Source organism: Triticum urartu, chromosome 7A (genome assembly GCF_056163025.1).
Source record: "Triticum urartu cultivar PI428250 chromosome 7A, HENAU_Tu73, whole genome shotgun sequence".
In the NCBI taxonomy this organism is placed as follows: Eukaryota; Viridiplantae; Streptophyta; class Magnoliopsida; order Poales; family Poaceae; genus Triticum; species Triticum urartu.
In genome coordinates, this window is record NC_141879.1 from 744177113 (window position 1) to 744188509 (window position 11397).

General features: G+C 42.5%; 2 non-coding genes across 2 annotated transcripts; both read left to right on the forward strand.

Annotated features, from left to right (window-relative positions):
- The first annotated feature begins 4986 nt into the window (after positions 1 to 4986).
- TRNAR-CCG (transfer RNA arginine (anticodon CCG)) lies at positions 4987 to 5059 on the forward strand. The gene has a single exon. It is a non-coding gene; the product is annotated as a tRNA-Arg (tRNA).
- A 2409-nt stretch (positions 5060 to 7468) lies between these two features.
- TRNAR-CCG (transfer RNA arginine (anticodon CCG)) lies at positions 7469 to 7541 on the forward strand. The gene has a single exon. It is a non-coding gene; the product is annotated as a tRNA-Arg (tRNA).
- The last annotated feature ends 3856 nt before the right edge of the window (positions 7542 to 11397 follow it).

Consider the following 11397-nt stretch of genomic DNA (forward strand, 5'->3'; position numbering starts at 1 on the left):
AATCTTATAAAAATCCTATCCTCTAGAATTCCTATGAAATTCCTATAAACTAAAGGAGGCCTTAATTTGATCGCTTTGACTATTTAAAAAAGATTAGGTTTTTAAAGTAAGAAATTTCCGCCCAGACCTGCATGCTCCGGCCTCACCGTGAAAGGCCAAACCGGTTCTTGTCTGAAAGATCCTGCTAATGATCGTCGGTTGCTCGGTCGTCTCCCGTAGTCGATGAGCGGAATATAATACCGATCACATTTTGCGTAGGCAAGGCAGCGTGTGGCTCGCAACAATAATTTATCCAAGAAGAGAAAGAGGAAGAACTGACAAACTTTGTTCCCAGCTTGCCTTTATTCGCGTGGAGAACAGAGGAACAACCACCGTAGTTTATTTTATACTAACATACATGACAATGCATTGCAACCAGAAAAAAAATGAAGGAATGGCAAGGCAGATTAATCAATTGAGAGTAAGGTTTTCGGACGCCGGTCGGAATAAGAACTATACTACAGCCGAAGCATTTCCTTTTTCTGTTCTTTTTGATTTTTTTTCAATTTATTTACGTGGTTTCAGTAAATGATGGTGTTAAACAGCAACCTTGAATGAACAGTACCCATGCGTGAACAGTCCCCTAACAGTAACCGCACATGAGCAGTATAAGTTATACCTAGCCATACCTCGGGCCGGGCCGGGCTTCGGGCCAGGCCTAGCCAAGCCCAAAGCAAAAAACCCAGGCCCGAGCCCGGCCCGGCCCGGCCGTCGGGCTTGCTTTTTGGGCCTGAGCCCGGCCTGAACATGTAAAAGCCCGTCGGGCTTCGGGCCGTCCCGGCCCGTCCTTCAGGAAAACATGAAAACGATGGGCCCGGGCCCGGCCTTCGGGCTCAAAATCTAGGCCCGAGCCTGGCCCGGGAGCGGCGTCGGGCCGGGCCGGGTCGGGCTTTTTCAGGCTGGGTTGGGCCGGGCTGCCCATGGCCAGGACTAAGTATAAGTGTATAACCATGAAACAGTATCCCCGCATACCGCATATGAACAGTGGCAAGCAATGAATAGTACCCATGTGAACAGTGTTTCCAAAGATAGAAAATACCCCTTTGTTAAAAAGACTGGAATTTTTTAAAATGTCATTTCTCTGCACCTGGTCCATCCTCGCGCCCTTATATAGAGGTTTAAGATTTAAGATTTTTCTACGCATCATTTCTCTTAACTGGTGTACCGATGTAGAGCTGCCTCGATCGTCTCCCATTCCTTTTCGCTGATGGTGCTGCCAAGGGACAAAATAGTAGACCAGAACAGTATATTTGCATGAACAATATCACGTGGAAAAAAAATAAGTCCTTGACTGATTACAGTTCCTTTTTATACCATGACATCAATGAACAGTGCACCAACAATTACCTGAGTAAAAACCGAAACAATATGTGAATAAACCCATAACTGCTAACCGAAACAATAGTGCAGATAAACCGAAACAACAAAACCGACTAACCCAGAATAGTAAAACTAGTGAAACAAAACAACACTTGAATAATTCACAAACATTAGCCCACCCGAAACAGTAACCAAACTGTAACCCAGAGCAACACACCCAAATAAACCAGAGCAACAAAAACAATAGATCGGCATTATGCATTCACATGAACAGTAATCCAGAAGAAATACCAAAAAAAAACACTAAGACTCCTTCTCCCTCGGTGCATTCACCTATGCAAGGAGAACAACCGATGTTGTTGCTGTCATCTACCTCGCCTTCTCCTTCCCTGTGGCCAACCAGATCGAGGCTCCAACAACACTGATGTCACTGAAGCCACCACTACGACGCGCTCTATCACGACAATCTATAAGCAGCCAACGAGAAAAGACAACATGAAAATAAAAACTGTCACTCGACCAACCTCTTCACTCCATTCCTTATTCTATTTCTCCGACCGATTCAAAGAGAAAAAGAAAAATACAAGACAATGGATCATTCCTGGAGGGTAGTGTTTGCTAAAAAAACTATTGTAGAACTAGTTATTCCTCAGCCGCCAAAATTGTCCGAAGTATGGATATACCACTTATCCTATATCACTGTTTCAAAAGTGCATTGGGTTGACATCCTATTATCAGATTACCATTCATAGATACTGCGTTTAAATAAGCTCTTCGTCAATTACTATTCATTTTTACACCATGACAAATTTATGGTTTAAATTACTTACAAAATTTTAAATTTGAATTTTATTAAATAAATCCATGTTTGAGAGAGAATGAAAGAGTGGCGACTAGGAACTGGGCATGAAATGTAGGTGAAGAATATGCACAAACTAGACAAGAAATATTTCCCTACTATAGCATTTGTACATTGGTAACAATCCCATTCGATCTCACTGTTGATGAAACATGCCATATGAGAATGAATCCAAATACATATTGCTACCGTGTCCATCACATTCTTTTTACTTACAAAAGGGAAAATAGGTGCTTATGAAAGAAATATTAATAGGCCAACCGGTTTACTTAATTTGTTAAATCATTTAATTTTTGTTACTCGCCTACACGGATCATAGTAAAGATAGAATTTTCTTCTCCTTTTTATTTTATTTTCTTGCATAATACATGTTGTTTTCTTACTTATTTGGCAAAATACAGACGGAATCGGCCACGGGCGCGGCGTTCGCCGTGCTTCTTCGTCGCTAGTATGTGATATGTATTCCAGTCCTCATAACCTAAATTTGATCACAGGCTCCTATATTTTCAGAAACATTGTGCATCACATGAGTTATGATATTAGACCATGCATGCTACCTGCTGCTGCTGCTTATGAGCTTTTTTTAGACTAAAAGGAAGGCTCAAGGCCTTCCCGGTCCCATTTTTCATTGAAAAGGAGACCAGAAGAACAGTACTCACGCGCTAAGACGCATGTCCAACGGCTGCATAGCAGCAAACGGAAAGAAAAGGGAGTACTGGCACAACTACAATAATCCAAGAATAGCTATGCTAATTATTACAGCCACCTGCAAGAACCACAAGGCAGCAGAAACTAGATATCATTATACTGCTATTTCCTTGACGCTTCAGACCTGCATAATCCCCGCCCTATCACGCAAGACTATCTCCAGCCGCACCGCCCGAAGTTGATGCAGGAGCTCACTCTTCATCTTCTTCAACGGCTGTGTAGGCGAGAGTTGCAGATCCAGAGGGGTGACAGGACTGGGAGCTTCAGGTTGCTTAAGCATCATCTCCGGGCTCCTAGGAGGCGACGACTCGGAGTGGGAAGTGTCCCTCATCCTGGATGTCTTCAGGCCATACTCCACTGATCTTAGGGTGATCGTATCCTGAACAGGGCCACCTCCGGTGTCTAAGTCAGAAACCTTCACCCCACTGTCAGCATGAATGGCGATCTGAGGATCAAAGAAATTTGTGAAGAGATTGTTCTCATCTCCTCCAGCTGCTCTCCTTTGAAGAGGATCATCCATTTTTTGATTGTCAAATGAATCGACCACCAGATCTGTTTCAAATCAGACCAGTTAACCTTGTAAAAAACCAAAGAGTTTCTATATTTCCAGATGCACCATAACACACATGCACATACAGAATTCAAAACCATATGTTTTTTATGTGCAGGCCAGAATCTGGCGATTGACAAGTAATTGGTCCCTAGTTCATGCGAAAGGATATTGGAAATGTCACTCCACATTTGCTTAGCTACAACACAACCAAAGAAAAGGTGATCTATGGATTCATGTTCTAAGCAATAAACACATTCTGGAGGATTTTCAATCCCCCTCTTGAGCAGGTTATCTTTAGTCATAAGTTTGTTATGAGACAAAAGCCAAAGAAAAACCTGAATTCTAGGTGGGGCAACAATGAACCAAACAGAGGGGATATAAACATGTTGTACTCCTCTAAAGTTGATTATACTGTATAGAGAGCTAGTAGTGTACACCCCTTTGCTGTCATGCCTCTTTGATTTCTTCGATCTTAAAGGGTGTTTCCAGGGTGAGGAGTTGGGGTAGCGGGTGGGGGTAGTAATGTTGTGGTTGGAAAGACCAGGTGGTGGTTGGAGGCGAGCCGATAATGGAAGTGAAATGATCGTGAAGAATAGTCGCTTTTTCATCATGAGAGTGGAACTCTGTCCCGTTAACTAGGAGAGAAGTTACTGTGTTCTTGTGTAGCCGTTGGGAAGCGGCGGCATGGAAGTATTGTGTGTTCTCTTCACCATGTATCGCAGCGCGAACTTTTCCACGTTGTTTCCAGAAGGCCATTTTTTCAGCGACAGCCAAGTGAAGTGCATCTGAGACGACAATTCTTAGCCTGAATTCGGCTTTTGATAGAGGCCGAGCTTCTTCTTTTAGGTCAAGTAGATTTATAATTTTCTTTGCAGCCTCTTCGCGGAAGAGGGCTGGTGATCGTGTGGATGCCCAGTGCTTGAGAGAGCATCGAGTTGTTTTTAGGGCTTTTGACAGGGTCACAGCTGAGTTTGATCGTTGGGTTGAGCGGGGTTTGGGCGCCCAACATCTTTGTACGATTTGGTGACAAGCTGGGGCATGAGTCCAAGCGGACTCGAAACGGAAATGCCGTGGCTTAGGCACACGAGTCTGAATATGTAAGATTAGTGGGACAATGATCGGATGTGGTGCGTGGTAATGAAGATAGGATGGTGTTGGGGAAGCAGGTGTTCCAGGACAGATTAAAAAAGGCTCTGTCTAGACGTTTTAAGGTTGGCATAGATCGTTTGTTGGACCACGTAAACCTTCTATCTAGCATTGGTAGTTCGAGAAGCACTAGTTTGTTGATCGTGTGTCAGCTTATTGAAAATTAGTGTGTCTTACGAATAAAAATGGTACTCTCTCCGTCCCATAATATAAGAGGGAGTACCTTTTTCTAAATAGAAAATAAAATGGCACGTCCTCCTTGAGTACTCTTTCTCGAATTCATCCAGAAGTCTGTATGGAGTTGGCTCACGCTGTTACTGTTTATTATTCTTAAAATCAAGCTTGCCAAAATTAACAAAGTGGTCGCATGGCCTAATGGATAAGGCGCTCGCCTCCGGAGCGGGAGATTCTGGGTTCGAGTCCCAGTGTGATCGATCACCTCAATTTTTATCCTATTTCACACGAACATTTCATATTTTTATCTTTTTTCTTTACATTACAAATATATATAAATATATAAATGTCTCTTTTTCTCTTAGGTTAACATAACATGCATGTGTGTGAACTGTTTGACCTGCCTAGGAACTTATAATTAGCGAAACCACAAAGTTTGCTTTGCTATCCTTCTTCATCCGCATTAATCCATCACAACACCAAATAATTATTGGGATGCTTTTCCTCGGTCTTCATGGCAGCCCTCTTCAAAGTCTCAAAACACACCGCTCTTCATGAATTAAGCCAGTGCCGCTATTCCTCGGTCTTCATGGCAGCCCTCTTCAAAGTCTCAAAACACACCGTTCTTCATGAATTAAGCCAGTGCCGTATGCATCGGCTGCTCATTGGAACACTCAATACTCATTACTGCTTCACTCGATCGTCTGATGTGGTCCCAGTGTGATCGATCACCTTTTATTTTTATCCTATTTCACACGAACATTTCATATTTTTATCTTTTTTCTTTACATTACAAATATATATAAATATGTAAATGTCTCTTTTTCTCTTAGGTTAACATAACATGCATGTGTGTGAACTGTTTGGCCTGCCTAGGAACTTATAATTAGCGAAACCACAAAGTTTTCTTTGCTATCCTTCTTCATCCGCATTAATCCATCACAACACCAAATAATTATTGGGATGCTTTTCCTCGGTCTTCATGGCAGCCCTCTTCAAAGTCTCAAAACACACCGCTCTTCATGAATTAAGCCAGTGCCGCTATTCCTCGGTCTTCATGGCAGCCCTCTTCAAAATCTCAAAACACACCGTTCTTCATGAATTAAGCCACTGCCGTATGCATCGGCTGCTCATTGGAACACTCAATACTCATTACTGCTTCACTCGATCGTCTGATGTGGTTAGGAGGAAACAACCAAAAACGAATTAGTGGGGAGTTGCTTAGATTTAGAAATATAGGGTCTTTTGTTTTGATTTTACTACTTCTTCATCATGCTTTCCAGCATGGTGAAGTATGCTAATGTTCCCCTTCGAATTTATAGTACTTCAGCCTGCCTATTTAGTGTCGCTGCAACAATCAAAGTACTATCTTGTAGTTCATTTCATCTCTCTTCATGATTTGGAATTTTTGGTGTGATCGGGTAATATTTTTATCTATCCCATTTTCCTTTGTACATTTGTAATTTACAAATATATCTCTTAATTCAGCAGAAGGGATAACATGTCATGTCAAGTAAGAAGAGAGATGAAATCTACAACCACAAAATTGTTTGATTCCATGCATACACAGATCTTTATGCCACATATAGTAATTCTGATCAGTATCAAATAAGCAAAAGGTTACCATGCATTTGCGAGTTGTTTGGCCTTCCTAAGAACTTAATTAGGAAACTACAAAGTTTCCTTGTTAACCTTCTTCATCCCTTGTTAATCCATCACAATGCAAGATAATATTGGTTGCTTTCCTTGGTGTCGACAGTAGCTCTTTTCATGTGTGCGAACTGTTTGGCCTGCCTACAAACTTATAATTAGCGAAACCACAAAGTTTGCTTTGATTTCCTTCTTCATCCGCATTAATCCATCACAACACCAAATACTAATTATTGGGATGCTTTTCCTCGGTCTTCATGGCCACCGGAGCATCACCAGTGCTGCAATGAAGCATTCTCGGGCCGTCGGAGCATCACAGGTGCTATGATAGAGCATTATCGACCGCCGAAACCTCACAGGTGCTGCAATGGAACATCATCGGGGCCGCCGGAGCTTTGCCGGTGTTGCAACGAAGCATCGTCGGCGCTGTGTTGGGGCATTGCCGGCCCGCCGGAGCATTGTCGGTGCTCCGGTGCTTCAAGGGGGGTCACAGCAGTGACATTGCTGCAACCGGACACTGCAGCCGTGGACCGTGCATGGTGAGCTTGTCGGCGTTGTTGGCATGAGATGACAGGTGATGCAGCTGCTGCTACCTGAGCGCTACGGCTAGTGCATGTTGGCCAACTGAAGCTCATCCTGTGGGAGCGAGGATGCACCAATCTGTGCCGGAAAGATATATGCTTTGTTGGGATGGAAGTAATGTTATGGTTCAGGGATCAAGCGGCCCAAATTAACGCAGATCAACGGCTGGCAAGGCGGTTTAGAAACCCCTACCATCAGCCGGTCTACGCATAGCATTGGCCTTTCAGCATTTATGTTGGTCCTGCACCAACCAGAAATCGCGTCACCTCATTGAAAATTAATGTGTCTTTGGAATAAGATTAATCATGTCATCATTAATTTTCTACAGATGGTGTTCATTGAGTGTCCTCTCTCTCGAATCCACCCAGAAGCCGGCACATAGCTGGCTCAGGCGAATATGTTCTACTTCTAGAGTCAACGTGAAGAATTGACAAATTGGTCGCATGGCCTAATGGATAAGGCGCTCGCCTCCGGAGCGGGAGATTCTGGGTTCGAGTCCCAGTGTGATCGGTCACCTCTTTTTTTGTAATCCTTTTTCACACCATCATTTCATATTTTTATCCTTTTTCTTTACATAACATGCATGTGTGTGAACTGTTTGGCCTGCCTAGGAACTTAATTAGTGAACCCACAAAGTTGGATTTGCTATCCTTATTAATCCATCACAACACCAGATTATTATTGGGATGCTTTTCCTCGGTCTTGATGATAGCCCACTTCAAAGTCTCGAAACACACCGTTCTTCATGAGTTAAGCCAGTGCCATATGCATCGGGTGCTCATTGGAACAGTCAATACTAATTACGGCGTAATCGGGTGATCGATCACCTCTTTTTTTGTAATCCTTTTTCACACCATCATTTCATATTTTTATCCTTTTTCTTTACATAACATGCATGTGTGTGAACTGTTTGGCCTGCCTAGGAACTTAATTAGTGAACCCACAAAGTTGGATTTGCTATCCTTATTAATCCATCACAACACCAGATTATTATTGGGATGCTTTTCCTCGGTCTTGATGATAGCCCACTTCAAAGTCTCGAAACACACCGTTCTTCATGAGTTAAGCCAGTGCCATATGCATCGGGTGCTCATTGGAACAGTCAATACTAATTACGGCGTAATCGGGTGATCGATCACCTCTTTTTTTGTAATCCTTTTTCACACCATCATTTCATATTTTTATCCTTTTTCTTTACATAACATGCATGTGTGTGAACTGTTTGGCCTGCCTAGGAACTTAATTAGTGAACCCACAAAGTTGGATTTGCTATCCTTATTAATCCATCACAACACCAGATTATTATTGGGATGCTTTTCCTCGGTCTTGATGATAGCACACTTCAAAGTCTCGAAACGCACCGTTCTTCATGAGTTAAGCCAGTGCCATATGCATCGGGTGCTCATTGGAACAGTCAATACTAATTACGGCGTCATCGGGTGATCGATCACCTCTTTTTTTGTAATCCTTTTTCACACCATCATTTCATATTTTTATCCTTTTTCTTTACATAACATGCATGTGTGTGAACTGTTTGGCCTGCCTAGGAACTTAATTAGTGAACCCACAAAGTTGGATTTGCTATCCTTATTAATCCATCACAACACCAGATTATTATTGGGATGCTTTTCCTCGGTCTTGATGATAGCCCACTTCAAAGTCTCGAAACACACCGTTCTTCATGAGTTAAGCCAGTGCCATATGCATCGGGTGCTCATTGGAACAGTCAATACTAATTACGGCGTCATCGGGTGATCGATCACCTCTTTTTTTGTAATCCTTTTTCACACCATCATTTCATATTTTTATCCTTTTTCTTTACATAACATGCATGTGTGTGAACTGTTTGGCCTGCCTAGGAACTTAATTAGTGAACCCACAAAGTTGGATTTGCTATCCTTATTAATCCATCACAACACCAGATTATTATTGGGATGCTTTTCCTCGGTCTTGATGATAGCACACTTCAAAGTCTCGAAACGCACCGTTCTTCATGAGTTAAGCCAGTGCCATATGCATCGGGTGCTCATTGGAACAGTCAATACTAATTACGGCGTCATCGGGTGATCGATCACCTCTTTTTTTGTAATCCTTTTTCACACCATCATTTCATATTTTTATCCTTTTTCTTTACATAACATGCATGTGTGTGAACTGTTTGGCCTGCCTAGGAACTTAATTAGTGAACCCACAAAGTTGGATTTGCTATCCTTATTAATCCATCACAACACCAGATTATTATTGGGATGCTTTTCCTCGGTCTTGATGATAGCCCACTTCAAAGTCTCGAAACGCACCGTTCTTCATGAGTTAAGCCAGTGCCATATGCATCGGGTGCTCATTGGAACAGTCAATACTAATTACGGCGTCATCGGGTGATCGATCACCTCTTTTTTTGTAATCCTTTTTCACACCATCATTTCATATTTTTATCCTTTTTCTTTACATAACATGCATGTGTGTGAACTGTTTGGCCTGCCTAGGAACTTAATTAGTGAACCCACAAAGTTGGATTTGCTATCCTTATTAATCCATCACAACACCAGATTATTATTGGGATGCTTTTCCTCGGTCTTGATGATAGCACACTTCAAAGTCTCGAAACGCACCGTTCTTCATGAGTTAAGCCAGTGCCATATGCATCGGGTGCTCATTGGAACAGTCAATACTAATTACGGCGTCATCGGGTGATCGATCACCTCTTTTTTTGTAATCCTTTTTCACACCATCATTTCATACTTTTATCCTTTTTCTTTACATAACATGCATGTGTGTGAACTGTTTGGCCTGCCTAGGAACTTAATTAGTGAACCCACAAAGTTGGATTTGCTATCCTTATTAATCCATCACAACACCAGATTATTATTGGGATGCTTTTCCTCGGTCTTGATGATAGCACACTTCAAAGTCTCGAAACGCACCGTTCTTCATGAGTTAAGCCAGTGCCATATGCATCGGGTGCTCATTGGAACAGTCAATACTAATTACGGCGTCATTCGGTCGTCTGATGTGGTTAGGAGGACTCGAGGAGACACCCAAAAACGAATTAGTGATGAGTTGCTTATATTTAGAAATATGGGGTCTTTTGTTGTGATTTTACTACCCTTTCATCATGCTTTCCACCATGATGAAGTATGACGATGTTCCCCTTTGAATTTATAGGACTCGAGTCCGCCTTTTTAGTGTCGCCGCAACAATGGAAGTACTATGTTGCAGTTTGTTTCATCTCTCTTCATGATCTGGAATTATTGGTGTGATCGGGTAAGAAGCGGAACACCACGCACGTGATATTTCACCTTCCCTTGCCCGCGTTGCATGCAAGCGATGTCTCACCTTACAAAGCGAAGCCACTCGGTGCTCTCTGCTGTGTCCTAATTTGCCGCCACCATTGGTTTTCTTTTCTTAGTTCTTGTTAGATTTTCTTTCTTCTTAAACGGTAAGAGCATCTTCAACACTGACCCTCAAACCGTCCGTAAGTGTTCGGCCTGCCTAGGAACTTAATTAGTGAACCCACAAAGTTGGATTTGCTATCCTTATTAATCCATCGCAACACCAGATTATTATTGGGATGCTTTTCCTCGGTCTTGATGATAGCCCACTTCAAAGTCTCGAAACGCACCGTTCTTCATGAGTTAAGCCAGTGCCATATGCATCGGGTGCTCATTGGAACAGTCAATACTAATTATGGCGTCATTCGGTCGTCTGATGTGGTTAGGAGGACTCGAGGAGACACCCAAAAATGAATTAGTGATGAGTTGCTTATATTTAGAAATATGGGGTCTTTTGTTGTGATTTTACTACCCTTTCATCATGCTTTCCACCATGATGAAGTATGACGATGTTCCCCTTTGAATTTATAGGACTCGAGTCCGCCTTTTTAGTGTCGCCGCAACAATGGAAGTACTATGTTGCAGTTTGTTTCATCTCTCTTCATGATCTGGAATTATTGGTGTGATCGGGTAAGAAGCGGAACACCACGCACGTGATATTTCACCTTCCCTTGCCCGCGTTGCATGCAAGCGATGTCTCACCTTACAAAGCGAAGCCACTCGGTGCTCTCTGCTGTGTCCTAATTTGCCGCCACCATTGGTTTTCTTTTCTTAGTTCTTGTTAGATTTTCTTTCTTCTTAAACGGTAAGAGCATCTTCAACACTGACCCTCAAACCGTCCGTAAGTGTTCGGAACGCGCGGACCTGAAGTGTTTTGCCATCCAACATGATCCTATATCGATGCGCCGACCAGCCCGGATAAGTTGCTTATATTTAGAAATATGGGGTCTTTTGTTGTGATTTTACTACCCTTTCATCATGCTTTCCACCATGATGAAGTATGACGATGTTCCCCTTTGAATTTATAGGACTCGAGT